The 18,395-nt window shown below is 37.7% G+C and overlaps 2 pseudogenes; both read left to right on the forward strand.

The window, feature by feature from the left end:
* Positions 1-1,450: 1,450 nt before the first annotated feature.
* Positions 1,451-2,124, forward strand: LOC109113746 (annotated as a pseudogene).
* Positions 2,125-8,387: 6,263 nt separating this feature from the next.
* LOC122147628 lies at positions 8,388-12,109 on the forward strand (annotated as a pseudogene).
* The last annotated feature ends 6,286 nt before the right edge of the window (positions 12,110-18,395 follow it).

An 18,395-nucleotide genomic window follows, 5' to 3' on the forward strand; every position in this document is an offset into this window, starting at 1 on the left:
AATTCGTAACTAACTCTCACTAGTGTATTTGTAGACTGTTAGGTTAGGTTTAGAGTAGAATAAGCTGACATGTATGTGCAAAGTTACTTATAGTTATAGAATGTCTAAAGTGGATTATTAAAATAAAGTGTTACCATATTAATTAATGGACAAACATAGCTGAATTTATTTAAACGGGCATTATATAACATTAAATCAATACAGCGTAACTGTAGCAAAACAAAAAAAAGAGTGAAGCAAAGAGTGAAGCAAAAGGATGTCAGCAAAACAGTGCAGGTTTTTGTAATAATTTGAAACCAATCCCTCTCTTAAAGGTCAACCACAAATATAAATGATACTCTCCGTGTCGGCCCAGACATGAATGGAGACAATGCGCTGGTTGTTCTAGTAAATCTCTAAACCTCTTTGTGCCCAATTCTTTAGTCAAGAGAGTGTAACTGAGACTTCCACGGGTGAAGATAAAAGCACCTGCTATGTTACAGAGAAGATGCCCCTATTAATTACTTTCTGTAACTCTTTCTCAAAATGTTCAGTCATTTGGAATATATGTAAAGCTCTGGTAGGTTAATATACTAACCTACTTTGTCTTGGAGTCATTAAATATTATCCTTCAAGGTACTGTAACAGTATTTTGTTTACTCTTCATAAAATTTAAATATGGACATAGATGATATACAACCAATCTGTATGAAAGAAAACCTACATTTGATGTAAATAATAAGAATTGGGAGATGCTCATTCCACTTGTTCTGCAAGCTACAACATAAATAAACACTGCAAAGGTTGATGAAAGGTCACCAGGCTTCACATATCAATGCATGACTGATTAAAGACTAAGTGTGTGTATAATGTGTGTGTGTGAGAGAGAAAGCGAGAGAGTCAATTAATGCCTGATGCTGTTTAGGTTAGAGTGATTTCTATTATTGTGTGGCCTTGAGGAATCATGGACTGCTGATAGCAGCTAAAGTCAGTCTGCTTGTCAGGCATCACTGATTCAGTCTCTGTTGACTCTCAGCCCTCAGTTGACTTTATTGCTCCTTCTCAGGTAACGAATCAGTTGAATTATCACTTTCACATCAATCTCTGCTCACAGTATCCAAACAAATTAAGTTTGTGCTTGTAGTATACCTGTTTTATGCACCTGAAGCATGCATTTCAATCTTAAGCCATCGGACGTATTTTATTTAAAAGTCTAGACTTTCATTGGTCATGCCAGTTATCCTTTAACTAGTTCCCACTGGGCTTTTGTTATCTATCCACCATTTGGTCTCCGAGTGGGAAATGCCAAGATGAAGTGAGCTAAATCATTAAACTAACTCATTTCCTGCCAAGGTTAAGCTCACTCAAAGTTTAGCCAATCCCCTGAGACTTTTTCCAACATAACTCCACCTTCCTCATCATTGCATTATAAAGCACGAAGCATTGTGCTGAGAGCCTTTCCTTTGCGAATTCTTAAAACAGAATGGCAGCTCTAGGGTTAGAGGTCCTAGGGGTCACTTTAGCTGTGTTCGGTTGGATTGTGGCATTGTGTCTTGTGCTTTGCCCATGTGGAAGGTCACAGCTTTCATCGGAGTGAACATTGTAACGGCGCAGACCATATGGGAGGGAATCTGGATGAACTGTGTGGTGCAAAGCACTGGTCAGATGCAGTGCAAAATCTACGACTCCATGCTGGCTCTGAGCTCAGACTTGCAGGTGGCCCGGGCTCTGTGTGTGATTGCCATTGTGATGGGAGTACTGGGATTCCTTCTCTCCATTGTGGGGGCCAAGTGCACTAAATGCTTAAATGAGGAACGCGTCAAAGCCAAAGGTTATGATCACCGCTGGAGTCACCTTCATCTGTGCTGCAGTCATGCACTTGATCCCTGTGTGCTGGTCTGCTCACATTATCATCAGGTCCTTCTACAACCCCATAATTATTGAGGCACAAAAAAGGGAGATAGGTGCATCTCTTTACCTGGGATGGGCATCTAGTGCCCTTCTGCTGATTGGCGGGGGGATTCTCTGCTGCAGTTGCCCCCCGCAGGAGGAGAATAGGTATGGCCCACCCAGCAGGATGGTTTTACCTCTCCGCTGCACGTTATGTACCAGCCCAGTGGCTTTGACAAATGAGACTATGTGTGAACAAACATACTCTTTATATGTGTTGCAACTCTGTTCACTTGTGTCCTGAACAGAGAATGTGATGAAAAGGCACAAGACTGTGCGTATTTCTGTACAGTGCGTTCTGGTGTTTTGGCCATTCAAGTATCTTTCCTAATTTGCTGTGTCCCTTTCTTTGTTACAGTCTTTTATACAAACAGTTTTGAAGAATTGCAAGTATTACATTATTACTAATAATAAGCACATGAATAAGTATGTTCATAGCCATGTGTAAATTGATAACGATGTTGTCATTTTTAGTATTGTGTTATTACCAATAATTAGAAAATTTTTTCTTCAGTGGTTTTTATTTTGTAAAATTTTCATGTACATGGATTCTATATGATATACAGTTCATTTTTCTTGTTAGTCTAAGTGTGCCACTTCTCTGGTCGGTGCTGCAGGGTTTAAAAAAATTAACCTTAACCATTAAAAAATATTAATTTTTTTTTTCTATTTTTCCATGACTTTTTCTGGGTCCTTACCAGTCCTTACTGCACTGAACAAACTTACTGTGGCCACTTTGTTGAGTTGGTCTATGAAAACACAATGAAGAATAGTCAGTTTTCAGACCCTTAAATAGCCTCAATAATGAGGTGATGAGTTGAATCAGCTGTCACTAGGCCTATTCACCTGTTTTCAAGGTATTCTTGCTCTCTGCACAAGAATCTTGTCTATGTCAGGGCTCTAATCTAAGCCAGTCCCAGACAATGGGCCTGTTTCAGGGATGAAGATGAGGCTCTGGGTCATGGAATGTAAAACAAAAACACAGAAGAATCTCTTAGCGCTTGAAGCAGCTTAAAGAGCAGGTCATAATTTTTTTTGAAAAATATCTCTTTTGCAGATTATAATGTAGTAGCTATCCTTAAATGAAAACAATCTGCAAAGTTGTTAATCAAAAAAGTGCATGATAAATAAAGATCGCTTTGTCTCTCAAAAAGAGAGAGTCGGTTCTGAATCTCCTTAATGTGTTCGTTATACGTTATATTTTTTGAATCTTTGGCCTGTTCTTTTTCCGGTGTACGTCACTGGTGTAACACATTTGCATAATCCCCACCTGCCCCGCGAACTACGAACAGAGGTCTGACCTGCCCACAAAACACTTCCGCTAGTTAGTGTGTTTTACATCATGTTTAAGAAGATGCTGTGTTTAGGGATAATATACCGCAGAATACAATTTACATTTTATTTGAACATTTTCTTGTGTGCACTGTCATTTAAACCAAGGACTCTGCTTCTTTTAGCGTATTTCGGCTTTATCCTCCGTCATTCGGCTTTCTAATCTTTTTAATTTAGAGAAACAAGATCTCCAAACCACAAACTGTAAGTACAATTGATACGTTATGTGTATATTTTCAGGTCGAGTTCTCAAAATATCACGTTTTTCTGTACTAATATGTGATGTATAACCTAGTGCAGTTTAGGTTTTCTGTCTGAAGTAGTTCTGATCATTCGTAGAGTTTTTTTTGAACTTTTTTTCGCCTTGTATGAACCCCCTATTTCCTAAGAATGTGTCGATTATTTGTATACTGATGTTGTTCTTAGTTTATGACATTACTTCGGTTTAATAATAAAGAATGTAGTGTACGCAGGAAACAGACTTTATACATCATTTGTGACATTGCTGTTTATTGTGCTGCACCGGCAGTTATAGGGTTAATGTGGGAGAGACGGGTGCTCCTGGGATACAACTGCTCTGCATTTGATTAAAAGTAAGACAGAGCATTGGATTTGGAGCACTATGTTTATCTGTTTTTATTTGCTAACTGTGCTTTGTCATAGTAGCACTGGCTAACTGGGCTCAGTGACTTCCTCTCTGTCGGTCAATCACACAGGCTTGTCCAGCTGACCAACAGAGCAGAGTAGGTTTGAGGAAGGGAGGGGCTTGCTCCGAACTTGCTGGGAATGAATTGTTTCGAAATCATTGGCAAATGACTCTAATATTAAATGTTATATCTGAGGAAAATTACAATGTTTTTTCTGACCTTAGATGCATTTAAACCTGTTTTAGGGTCTTTAATGCAATCTAAGAACCAATCCTTCTAATCCATGCAGCTTCAGGATTGTAACTTTGATACCAGTTGGAGTATCATGCAATCCACAAAATCCATGAGAAATAACTTCGCAAAGGCTTGTTCATACATTGGCTGATGTGTGTCTAAATATGTTTTAAAAGTAAATTTACATTTTTCTAAGGGCGACATCCTCCCCCATCTTCATGCTGTAATACTGTATATATTTGAATGAAGGTAACATTTGCTCGGATTCTATTAATGATATTGACGACTCCTCTCTGGTGCACAATCCTAAAGTCTGTGTAAAAATGAAAAGATCCTAAGAAACTATGTTGGGGTTATTCACATGTACACTGTAAAGTGGACAATATGGCCATTTATTATTAGCTAAGGGGTTAGTGACTGAGGGAGGGAAAAGAAAGTTTTTCCTTCCGCAGTTTTGAAAAAGGTTGTTGTAACAGATGAAAATTTTTGTCAAAGCAATCCCTGTTCACACCACAGATATGTGAAAATTGCAAAAGAAACACTTTGGGAACATATTATTCATTATTAACTAAGAGTTTTCCCTCAATAAATTCATAATTTGCTGATAGAAAGTAATGTAGTTGTGGTTGTAGCTATGTTTATGTATCTAGAATATGGTCAATGCAGCAGATAAGGCATTACGAACAGTATGTGCTTTATAAGTACTACTTTATAAAAAGGTTATATGATAGTAATATGTCATGCTAAATAAAGCAAATATTTCATATTGAATAGTGTTGCCTAATCTAAAGTGTTACCAAAAACTCTGTATTATTCATGCCAGGAAAGTAGCTGGTGATGTAACTTTGTAAAGAAAACCTACACGCCCCTACCACTCAATGCGCACACATACCTACAGAACTGAACATGTAATACTCTACACGTGCATGACATAGCCATTTTCACAAATTCACAGAGAAGATAATGGCCATTGTTTACTAAAAATAATAAACTTTTGAAACACATGTTCACAAGTTTACGTTTTCACACCTAAACCTTTAATCAAAACGGTTCAGTGGGGATGCCGGCTTTTAGGGTCCCAATACTAATTGAGCAATGTCTCAATGCCCACAACCAGACCGCGTTGATAATTTTTCCTGACCATGTGCATCCTTTTGTTGGCGACAGTTCACTTATCTTCTAATGGCACACCTATTACAAGGTATTTCCATGACACCTGACAAGAGGTTCGTTACATCAGTGACCTCCACACTCCATCCAATAGCATGGGCACAGTCAAAAAAAAACAAACAAACAAAAAAACCTTATGATGTTATCATGCCAGTATGGCCCAGAATTTAAGGAATCTTTCCAATGTCTTAAATCCATGCTAAGAAGAAATCGCTGCTCTGGGGAGAAAGGGTGGCTCGACTCAGTCTCAGAAGGATGTGTCTAATAAAAGGGTCCATTGGGGTGTGGCCATCTGACTCAAAACACTAGTACACTGGACTACCTCAAAAATGAAAAAGTAATGAGGGCAACCTCTAAACATTTTCTCATATAGCTCCCCGTGTTTGGAATTTCTAATGCTTGGTTAGAAAACAATAATTATCCCAAAAATACACAGACAAACACTCATCAAACAAAACTTGGAAACCACAGACAAAACATCTCCATCCACTACATGCCTGGAAGGAGAATAACCAACAAAGGAACATGAGAAATGCAGTGGTGTAACTGACAAGACATCATAACAAGACACACACAACAACAAGTAACAAGTAAAGAGGGCACTCATGCCTGGAAGGAGGGCCTACAAAACAAAGACACGAATATACGTTCTACAAACTAAAAGTCCACCTAAAAAAACAGGGCCTGTGACATGGACAATGGACAATTTAAATAGAATTTCATTTTTAGATTAATTCAAAGTGAATTTCTGAATGCTGGAAACAGACAGCAACAGAGATATTTGAATAGGGCATGCAGTTAGGGGGAAAAAGGTGCATTGTGTCATGTTGTCCAAATTACAACCTTTGGGTTGTGCGTTATTTTCTAATAATCCCAAATGCCTATGTAAATTTTTTTTATGTGATAGAAGTGTTTTTCTTTAACAAGAAAATTATGTTTAAAATCAACCCTGTAAAAACCTCTGTGTGGAGAGAGATGGAAGCAAGGATAGTTCATGAATAATTCAGAATAATTCATAGGTTTTGTTCATTAATCAGCTGACCAGGTTATAAAAAACTCAGCTATTTGCAACACAGTGCAAATTCATAACACAACTTTCTTTTAATATTAATGTCACTCAAAAAATGGAAAGCACTACATTTATTTTATTTTAATGATGGATAAAATTTACAGGATGGCAAATTTGTTTCAATTCACACTAAAAAATGCAATTGTAGGTTATATTTTAAAAGCAAATAGGCTTGTTTAAAAAAGGTTTAATAAAGCAATGTAACGATTACATAATCATTCAATTTGAAGATATTCAATGCACAATATTAAATGCTCAAAGGGTCAAACTAAGTAAAATATGCATACCATACTGACATCAGAAGGATACATGTGTAGCTGCGTGTATGGAATGACGTTTCCCGAATTCCAAGGCATTTTGGGACCAGGGGAGAGGAATGGGAATGGGTTGAGCAGACAACAGTAGAGGGGTTTGTTTTGAGCACAGATCATATGGACACCAAGAAACAACAAATGTTGTGGACCATAGCCACCAAAACCTCTTATGAAAGGCTCCCATTACCAAGTGCTCCACCACATGCCCAGTGGGCAAAATTGTACCAGGAAAGGGGCACTGCAGCAAAAAGCAAGATGCGTGCTTGATAATATTTTTTTAAACTTCAGAAGTAGGCAACATGCTAGATACCCGTTAACACCTAAACAGGGACCTTGGCATTATGGCAGTTGAATGGCTTTTCAGCCATCTGCACCATGACTGTAGGAGCTGTTTAGACTCTTTTTGAGATTTTCTTTGGGTAAAAGAGATGAAAAAAAGCAAGGAGCCTGACAGAAGAAGAAACTCTCATCAAAGCTGTTAATGGCAACCACTAAGAGGCTGGTGGGTTCAGTTGCATGGGGGAACACTGTTTTATCGGGTCCTGTAGGGTTAGCTACAAAATGCGGTCCTAGACAATAGGGTTCCCCCATACTGCGTCATGTACTTGGCATCATCTTAGTGTAGGTCAAGTCTGTGGCACTGAAGTGCTCTGAATAGCTTAGCATCCCGGCATTCAGCTTATATTCTATGAAGATAGTATAAGGAATAAAGATTTATTAAGAAAAATAAGTAGTTTATGAATTTTGCCTGTATGAACCCTGATTAGAGTATTACCATATTTCCATAAAAGGACTTGTCCTTTTTTTCTTATATGAGTTACAACACAACTAATAACATTACTTGACATATTGGGAAACATACCAAGAAAAATTAAAATATTGAGTCATATTGCATTTCTTTGATTTTATTACGGTAAAGTGACCATGAAGTAACCCAAAAGTAAGTGTTAATCATTACTTGTGATTTTTCTAAACTACTTTTTTTATGAAGTCCCCCCCCAAACCTACTTCAGCACAGTCCAGGTTTTAACTAAAACAATTTGGGAAACATTTGGAAAACAATTTGGGTTTTAGAACATTTCCAATTTAAAAAGTCCATTGTACAAAACAGCAACTACACATTGTAAAATTTGCAAATTTTTCCAACCCAAAACGGAATAATTGTCGCAATTAGGGATTTCTGTACGAACAAAACCCTTTATAACACCCTCCCTTTTCCCAAATTTAAAAAAATTTTATAAAATTTTAATAACTTAAAATTAATAAAGAGGTAATTGTGGGCAATACAGTAAAATGGCCCCGTCCTTTCAAAGAATATCCCCTGTTTGTCTCTACCTTTGAAAAAATGTATGCCCTTTGGTGGAAACCAAATTGTTGGGGTATACTGACCTTTTTTCCCTTGTTTCCCCCAATATTTTTTCAGGTAATGGGGGTTTTTTTTGTTCTGGTGTGACTATCCCTTCCTTTGTGTAAGGTTTCCTTCCTAGGGCTCCTCCTTTTAAACCTGATCTGGGCTAAAAAGGGCCCCTTTTTTTTCCCCAGATGCGCTCGGGCCTCCAAGGCTTTCCCCAAATTAGGTTTAAATATTGCGGGTTTTTGAACTGCTGCCCAGTTTTTTTACCAGCTCTCTGGCATTGCATGTAACTGGCACAGCCCCTTCAAAAAAAACATTTTTGGGGGCCCCTGGAGCTCATGGATTTGTGTCAGTGTGCGGGGGCTGGTTTTTTGGCCATTGTGGTTTGTGCTCTCCCCTGTGGAGGGAAACAGCCTTCTCTTAACATCGGGGCGGCTCAGATTATCTGGGTGGCCGTGGATGTCCTGCGGGGTTCAGAGCACTGGACAGTTCGGTGAAAAGTCTTGATCCCTGCTGGCTCTCTCTGGGGCCCCAGGCGCTCGAGCATTTTACTGTGATATCCATTCTTCTGACCCCTCCCGGCTATATTGGGTCCATCGGGGGGGAAGTTTCACAAATTGGCATTGAAGAAGGGGGTTCCAAAGCTAAAGTCCTGATCTTAAATTTCTGTTCATCGTGGGTGGGCTTATCAGCTGATTCCCCTACCTGGTCTGCCAACAGCATCATCAGGGACTTTTTAACCCTTTTTTCCTGGGCCCAGGCGGAGATGGGGGGCCCCCCTACATGGCTGGGGAGCAGCTGCCTCCCCGATTTTGGGGGGGTCGTTGCTTTGTTGCTCCCGCCCTCCCGGGGGAAAAAATTCCCGTCCGGATGCCGGGATTTCCGCTCTCGCTCTACAGGTGGGGAGGATATGCAGAAAGGGGGATGTTTTTCAAAAAGGACAACTCTGAATTAGGTGTTGCAGTGTTTAATAAAAAGGGGATCATTTTCCCGGAAAAAAAAATGAAAATTCCCTGGTTTTTTCCCCTCGTGGGGGAAAAATGTCTCATGAAGTTTTTTTTTGATTTTAGGTTTTCAAGTAAGTGCGATGGGTTTGGGTGTTCAGAATAAAGGGCCTGACAGTGAGAAATGACCTTTTTTAATTGCTTTGAACATGCATCTAGGTCTGTTCTTCAACTTTAAATCTCAACGAAACCCCCCCTTTTTAGTTAACGGGGTGTATAAAACTGATTTATTTGGGAATTTCTTTTAGTTTTTTTGGACTAGTTTTCACTAGATTTTATGTTTTATTTAGATATATTTTTTACAGACTGTGTTCACTATATGTTGTAAAATTTAAAAAGTCATTATTCTTTTTTTTAAAACCCTCAATGGGGCCTGTGCATGATTCAAATTTTAATTTTCATTTCTTTATTATTTTATATTTTTTTTTGGTTCCCTTTTTTACAAAAGGAAATTTTAGAAAAATGCATTTTTTTTGTACAAATATGTTGGGTTTATAAAAACCCTACTCCCCTTTTAAAATTTTTAAGCTAAAATATAAAATAACAAAAATAAAATGACTAAAAATTTTGGGCCCGGGTTCATTTAAGTATAAGAAAAGGGCTGTCGGGTATGGAATGACGTTTCTGAATTCCAAGCATTATGGACAAGGGGCGCGAAGGGGAATGGGAATGGGTTGATGCAGACCAACAGTAGAGTATTTGTTTGACGCACAGATCATACCCAGGACACCCAAGAAACAACAAATGTTGTGGACCATTAGCCACCAAAACCTCTTATGAGAAGGCTCCCATTAACAAGTGCTCCACAACAATGCCCAGTGGGCAAGAAATTGTACCAATGAGAAGGGACAGCCAGCTGCAGCACACAAACTAGCAGGATTGAGCGATGTCTTGATATATCTTTTTTTAAACTTCAGGAAGTAGGCAACATGCTGGGCTGCCAGTTGGGAGCCTTACCTAAGCAGGGGACCTTGGCCTTATGGCAGTGAATGGCTTTCAAGCCATCTGCACCATGACTGTAGAGAGCTGATTTAGACTCTTTTTGAGATCTTCTTTGGGTAGAGAGATGAAGAAAGCAGGAGCAGGAGCCTGACAGAAGAAGAATCTCTCATCAAAGCGGTTAATGGCAGCCCACTAAGAGGCAATTAGGGGTTCAGTTGCATGGTGGAAAACATGTTTGCTCGGAGTCCTGTCAGGGTTTAGCTACAAATGCTCGGTCCTAGACAATAGGGTTCCCCCATACTGAAGTCAATGTATATTGGCATAATCGTAGTGTGGGTAAAGTCTGTGGGCACTGAAAGTGCTCTGAATAGCTAGCATCCAGGCATCAGTTATAGTCTATGAAGATAGGATAAGGAATAAAGATTAATTAAGCAAATAAGTAGTTTTGATGTTGCCTGTATGAACCCTGATTAGAGTATTTACCAATTTCCATAAAAGGACAGTGTCCTTTTCTCTTATATAGTTACAAACACACAATAATAAATTACTTAGCATATTGAGACAAACCTACCAAGCAAAATTAAAATTATTTGAAGATCATATTGCGTTTTCTTTGATTTTATTACGTATGTCGACCATGAGTAATCCAAACAGTAAATTGTTAATCATTACTTGTGATATTTCTGAAGACATTTGGATGGAAGTCACACTCCCAAAACCTACTTACAGCACAGTCCAGGTAGGTATTAACTAAAACAATTGAAAAATTTGGGAAACAAGTTGCTAGAACATGGACGTAATTAAAAAAGTCCATTGTACACAACAGCAAGCTACACATTGCTGAACTTTAGCTAATATTTATCCAACCAAAACTGGCAATAATTGTCTGCAATTAGAGGCTTCTGCTACTAAACAGCTCCTTTATAGACATTGCCTATTCACATGGATGACAATAATTATAACTATAATTTACTAACTTATAAATTAATCAAAGAGGTTAAATTGTGGGCCCAATTGGAGTAGGTACAGTTCGACCTGACCTGCTCCATTACAAAAGAATATCTCAAAAAATGTTTTTATTGTGTCTTACTCTTTTGTAAAAATGTATGTCATTGTGGAAACACAAATTGTTGTGCTCATACATGATCTTTTTTCTTGATTCCCAATACTTTCCCAGTATATGGAGAGCAGTTTTTTTGTTGTTCTGGTGTGACTATCCCTTCCTTTGTGTAATGTCTCCTTTCCTAGCAGGCTCCTCCTCCTCTACCTGATCTGGGCTATAAAAGGACACTTGTTTTGTCACAGATCGCTCTCGTGTTTGCTCCACAGGCATTAGCCCAAATTAGGCTTATATTGCAGGTTTTCGAACTGCTGTCCAGTTAATTTAACTACCACATCTCTGGCATCTGCATGTAACTGGCACAGACCACCCTCAAGAAAAAACATGTCTTTAGGCCTGGGAGCTCATCGGTATTGTGTCCATGTGTGCTGGGCTGGCTTTTGGCCATTGTGGACTTGGTGCTCTCCCCATGTGGAGGGTAACAGCCTTCATCGGCTCCAACAATCGAGTGACGGCTCGATTATCTGGGGATGGCCTGTGGATGTCCTGTGTGGTTCAGAGCACTGGACAGATGCAGTGTAAAGTCTATGACTCCATGCTGGCTCTCTCTCTCAGGACCTCCAGGCAGCGTGGACGAGCACCTGACTGTGATATCCATTCTTCTGACCGTAGTCCTGGCTATCTTGGTGTCCATCGGAGGAGCGAAGTGCACTAATTGCATTGAAGAAGAGTCGATCCAAAGCTAAAGTCATGATCTTCGGAGGGGTGCTGTTCATCGTAGCTGGGCTTATGCAGCTGATTCCCGATATCCTGGTCTGACCCAACAGCATCATCAGCGGGACTTTTACAACCCTTTGCTGCCTGATGCCCGGAGACGGGAGATGGGAGAAAAGCGGCGCTCTTACATCGGCTGGCTGCGGCAGCAGCTGCGCTCCTGATTTTGGGGGGGGGGATCGTTGCTTGTTGCTCCTGCCCTCCACAGGAGAAAAAATATAACCCGTCTCGGATGCCGTATCCTGCGTCTCGCTCTACAGGGGGGGGAGGATATTTATGACAGAAGAGACTATGGTGTGAAACAAACAAAGGACAACTCTGAATTTAGTGTTGCAGTAGTGTTCAATAACTACCCATGGGCATCATTTTCTGGACTGGAAAAAAGTGAAAATATGCCATGCATTCTCCATCGTGGGGGAAACATGTCTCATGAAGTGTGTTGATGTTTTAGGTTTTTCAAGTAAGTGCGATGTTGGCTGCTTCAGAATATAAGGACATGTTGACAGTGAGAGAAATGACCTTTTTGTAATTGCTTTAAACATGCATACTAGGTCTGTTACGTTCAACTGAAAATTCTCTCAACAAAACATCATTTTCAGTTTAACTGACGGTGTAATAAAGCTGATTTATTGAGTAATTTCTTTTTCGTTTTTTCTGGCACTAGTTAGGGCACTAAGATTTTATGTTTTTTTTTAGATGTATAGTTGTTTGACATCCAGACTGAGCCCACGTGTTCACTATATGCCTTTGTAGAATTTAAAAATGTCACATTATTTTTTTCTTCGTTTCTTAAACCATCAGCTAGACCGACTGTGCATGAATTCAAATTGGTAATTGTCATTTCTTGTATGTATTATATACAATTTTTCCCTTGTCTATTTGTACAAATGGATTTGATTTGAGAAAACATGACATTTTTCTTGTACAAATATGATTAGTTCATAAACACCATACTGCCACTTAAATTTTGTACCAGCTAAAATTATATAAAATACAAAATAAACTGAACTAAAAGTTGGCCCGAGGTTCATTTAAGTATAGCCCAGAAATGTGAGAGGAGGAGTCTAGCAATGGTGGGAGTTTGGAGTACTTTTATCTGTGAGCACTGAAAGGCAGAAAAGAACAGCTGAGGAGTACAGGATGCTTCTGTCAAAGGTAATTTTTGTCGCTATATGAGTGTAGTCCATATTGTAGTCTGTGTACGGTAGTGTGTATGTGATCAGGAACATTACAAGATGTTGTGACCTTTGTGTTTCAGTACAACAACTAAATGGATAACATCAACCCATGATTATTTTTTGAATATAGCTATAGATGCTTAAAACCATCATTCCTGTATGTCGAATTTTTATAAGGGTGTAATAATGAGGGACTAGAGAAAACCTGAAAAACTCAAGCCATGAGGACCGTGTTACCTCCAGTTAGCAAACAAAGCCAAATACACACCAGTAATCATCAGCAGCAGGTCACCTAACAACAGTGAGGGTGGCAAATGGTGGCAGAGGTAAAGGGACAAGCAGAAACAACATAGAAAAACAGCCCTTAGTGTACACAAATACACTTGCCAGAGCTTAATTATTTAGTCCTGAAGAATTACATCATTAGGAAAAAAATATTATATATAAAAACACAAATAAAAAGGAAAATTCTTCATAAACCACTTTTATTATTTCTACTGTGTAATGTGTTGTAATTAAATTGTAATTAATAACTTGATGGAGAACCAATTTTGGCAGCTTCTAACAGTGGCAACGTGAAATATTGAAGAGGGCCTCATATGGGTGACGCATACATCAGCATATCACCTTACCAGGGTATGTCACCTGTTTCTATAAACACAGGATCAGTGGCAGCTCAGTTAAGGACAACATGCAGGCTCCTAAATAACCTACCTTGATAATATTAACACCATTAATATCATTTTGTTTAAAATAATAATCATAATTACAAGTGATGATAGAATCTATTACTGTAGTGTTTGAGCTCTTTTATAAAAAAAGTTGTAAAATTTGTTTTAGATGGTTTCTAGCAATACATGATGACAAACTTTCAAAGACATACAATATAATATATACATTTGGCTGAAAGCACACTAACTTTAATATGTTTTTTCAGTACTTACATGGCTGAAAGCACTCTGAAACGCTTATGTCAACATTTCCCAAATTGTCACGGCAACTGTACTGTATGTGCTGTGCACAGAAATGAATGAGAGTTAATGATTTGAATTAAATTTGCATGCAGAGTTACTAAAATAATTAAACAAAAGAGAGAAACATTTCCATGAGAGAATTTTAGGAAAACAATGCACATTTCTTAGTTTATTCATAATATGCTAATTACATGCACAAAGATATTCTAACAGCAATTTTTGTGGAAAAAGTGATTAACCATGTAACTTTCAGGGGACAAAAACAGTTTTGAAAGTTTTGAAAAAAGTTATAAAAAGTATGTGATCTAGGACCTTTACACATTACATGCCATTGTGCACATTGTTTATCCATCACAGCCTTGTTTTCAAACTTGTTAAATTCAATATGGTGTCTTACCTGATTAAGGTCTAAAATGACATCAAATATTTATCACAAAGTCAAGGAGTAATTAAAAGATGTGCTTCATTATATTGAATATTCACTATAGTGTACTTTATATCTTAAAATATATAGTTGAAATGATGATACTTAATATTAATATTGATGAAATAAAAGGCCACTTAAGTGAATTAAAGAGAGTCTAATTTCATGATTGTTTCTTAAAACATAGAAGTACACTTTTAAAAAGTGCACTTTGTAATAAAACAAGTATGTTACATTTTAATGATCTTTTGTGCTTTAAAGAAGTACACTTATTTATTTTGTTCTGTTGACTAAGAAACTAAATACATGCATTATTTGATATTACATTTTAAGGTAATATATTTTAAATGTACTAAATTTGACCTTCATCATTACAAATGTTTAAATTAAAGGGATAATTCAACCAAAAATGAAAATTACCCCATAGTTTACTCAACCTCAAGCCATCCTAGGTGTATATGACTTTCTTCTTTCAGACGAATCCAGTCAGAGTTATATATACATCATCCGCCGGAATGAAAGCATGTATGACAGTTAGCAGAAGCTAGAGATTACGGTTTATAAAGTTTTAAATATTGATATTTTTCTTACAAAAACGCATTGAGATGCTAAAGGAGGCCTTTATTCACCCCCTGGAGCAGTGTGGGACACTTTTTATTATTGATGGATGCACTTTATTGGACGTCTTTTGGATTATTGACAAAAACACCAATACACTGCCAATATTATAGCTTGGAAGAGCCAGGATATTTTAAATATAACTCTGATTTGATTTGTCTGAAAGAAGAAAGTCATATACACCTAGGATGGCTTGAGGGTGAGTAAATCACGGGGTAATTTTCATTTTTGGGTGAACTATCTCTTTAAAAAATGTGTTTAAATGCACAATATGAACATGATATCAAACATGAACTGTTGATTCATGGGGATCTGGCCTGGAAACTCTCTTCCCAAACTCTCTCCCTTGTATGCCCATACTCTACACTGTCCCATATAAAGAGCTATAAGGTTCAGTTGATTCCATTTAATATACATGTAAACTTTAGTACATTTTCATTTAATTGCAAATAACATGCAAAACTGCTAAGTGCCTTACATTACATTCATTTCACACTTAAGTTTATTATTATTATTTCTGTAATAAGCACTCTTTTTTAAAAGAATGCTAAAGAATACTTTTTTTCTTTTTCACATATAGCCCTATAACATTACAGAGCCCAAAAAAAAATGACAGAAACCACTCTTGATGTACCATACTTGACAGTAGCAGAAATCACAATACTTTTTAACAATTACATTTTACATTTATTCATTTGATGGATTTTATCCAAAGGCATTTTTAATAAATAACAAAATTATAATAATGTAATTCTTCAGCAAAATTTTGTAAAGTTATTAAACCTTTTCGCGGTTTCACCTGCCATGTGTGCAGTTTCCTAATGAATAACTCAATTATTAGTCCCAGTGACTTCAGCTGAATTGCTGGTGTCCCCGTGTTCTCTGTAATTAATCTATCTAGAAGCGCTTCACAGAGTTCTCTTTGTTCAAACTCGACTGTTCCTGGGGAAACAACTCTGTTCACAACAGTGATTCCTCTGAAACTGAGGTCACATGACCGATACTGGAGAAGGTAAGGAACCAGAGTCACTGGAAGAAAGATCTGTGCTTTCTTTGTGTTTGAAGGGACAAAACTGTTTGTTTCACATTCAGATGATTTTGGCAAAAAGATCATATTTAATGGTTATATTTTACATATTACAGTTTTTCTTGATTGCAAACAAACTTTAACTAATTCATGTGGCTCAATTCTCCAAAGGACATTTGTTCCTGATGATAATAGTTATATCAGGAGTATAATTACAGTACATAGTAGCAGTATTAGATGAGAGATCTTTTACTCTACTATAAACAATAAATACTGTAGCACAAACCTGTAACTGTTGAATTACAGTTTTTCTCAATCGATTTGACACATTACTCCAAACTTAGGTCACTGCTCTCAAAACAGTTAACACAGTGATCTGAACACTTTGTAATTGTCCTACAGGTTGTTATTGTTTTTAACTGGTTTGGTTCTAAAACTATAAAATTATACACAAAATTAAACAAAACTACACACTTATCTCACTTAAGTAATGTACACTTTACAGTCTCAAATAATGTCTTACTTTCATCTGTTTGCCCATAAAGGAAGGAGTATATTTTGTTTCCAGAATTATAAGAAAAAAAAAATCCAAATGATCACGCCGGCACCTCATACCCTCTCAAACAGCATATAGAAGTACAAAGCCTTACTCACAGCTGGTGACTCTGCTGAGGTGCTGTTGGTGGTTGCAGTTGCAAAGGACCAGATTATCATATTTTTTATACATCCTTTTTTATATATATATATTTCCTGAATTTTCTATAAATATGTTATATTTTATTTACAGGGAGATGTTTTGGATCAAATGTAATAGTTTGAATATAAATCTTTTGTTTATGTTTAAAATTTATTTATTGTTTTAAATGAATGTTTTCATTATTTGTTTGTGTGCTTTACTTTTGAATAAACGAACAAGACATTCTGTAAAGTAATTACTTTTAATATTTTTGTGTATTTGGTGTAATGAAATGTGTTCATGTGGTTTTAGGTTAAAAAAACATAATTTTCCACATACTGTACATTATTGTTTCTCCTCTATGCCCTGCCTTTCTGAAATGCGCCCAATTTTTACAAGGCTCATCGCTCTGAAAAGTGAGGTGTGCTGTGATTGGCCAGCTATCCAGTGCTTTGTGATTAGCTGAATATCTAGCGTGTGAAGGAAATGTTATGCCCCTCACCATACTGTGATGCCATCTCCTGACACAATGAGACAAAACCAATAAAAACCCATTACAAACAAAGCATTTGTTGCATCCAGTGAGGACATAATTACTGATTATAATAAACTTATAATGTCTTTTTACATGTTGCGTTGCATCGCACCGCGTAAAACATAAAACCATGTCTGTATTTGTGATCGAAGAAATGACAAACAACAAGTGCTACTCTACACTGCTTAAAACTCTGAATCATCAGTGGCAAATTCTTTAAATATGAAAATGTACTTACAGACTGAGAGTCAGAACAGCCGGCAGATCAGGAAACAGTCCTCCATAAAATGCGCTGCACACATCTGAATATTTGGGTTGAACTGTTCTGGAACAGTGTTGTAAATACAACTTAACCACTGATTTCTAGTTGTGTCCTCTTTTAGAAGACCAAACAAAGTAGTTTCACTTTCACAATGAAACCCAGCGTCACACACGGCGGGCTGAGTGAGCGGAGGCTGGCTTGAGAACGGGGTGGCCGGCGGGCAACTACATGTGACGACCCCGGGCTGGACTCCGCTTTGTCCACGTTGAAAGCCAATCCTGCAATTCACAGCCCAAAGTTGATGTATTTCCTCAGCACCCAGCACGGATCAGCTCCAGGCATGACAAAGCGAATATCATCCTCTTTTGGAAGGCCTAACAAAGTAGTTTCACTTTCACAAAGAAACACACAGCATTTCCACAACATAGTGGCGGCGGCAACAACAATACTGCAGCGAGAATAAAAGTTACGCCTTCTTTCTTTGCATGAACATTTGGCCGGCGTTACTTTGATAAAAAAAAGTTACTTTGTAACTTTGATAAAGAAGTATCTCTTTGTATTGAGACTTTAGTCTTTGCAACTTTACAGATCTTCTTTATGAACCAAGAGCTTGTAACACTCCAAAGAGAAAGGAAAACTTGAAATCGCATCATATGACCCCTTTAAAGACTTGAGACTTGACTTGGACCTCAGAGATTTGTGAACATGTCTGGGCAGAGGTAAGGAGCAACAGGTGAAAACAATCAGGCATGATGAGTCCAGGCAATGGGTTATGGGAAATGCAGACTTGGGGCAAGTTCAAGCTCAAACCGGTGCGCAACGTTTTGCTACGGTTTCCGGTTTGAACAACATGTTTACTGGAAACGGTTGTG

The sequence above is a fragment of the Cyprinus carpio genome, chromosome A15 (genome assembly GCF_018340385.1).
Source record: "Cyprinus carpio isolate SPL01 chromosome A15, ASM1834038v1, whole genome shotgun sequence".
Classification (NCBI taxonomy): Eukaryota; Metazoa; Chordata; class Actinopteri; order Cypriniformes; family Cyprinidae; genus Cyprinus; species Cyprinus carpio.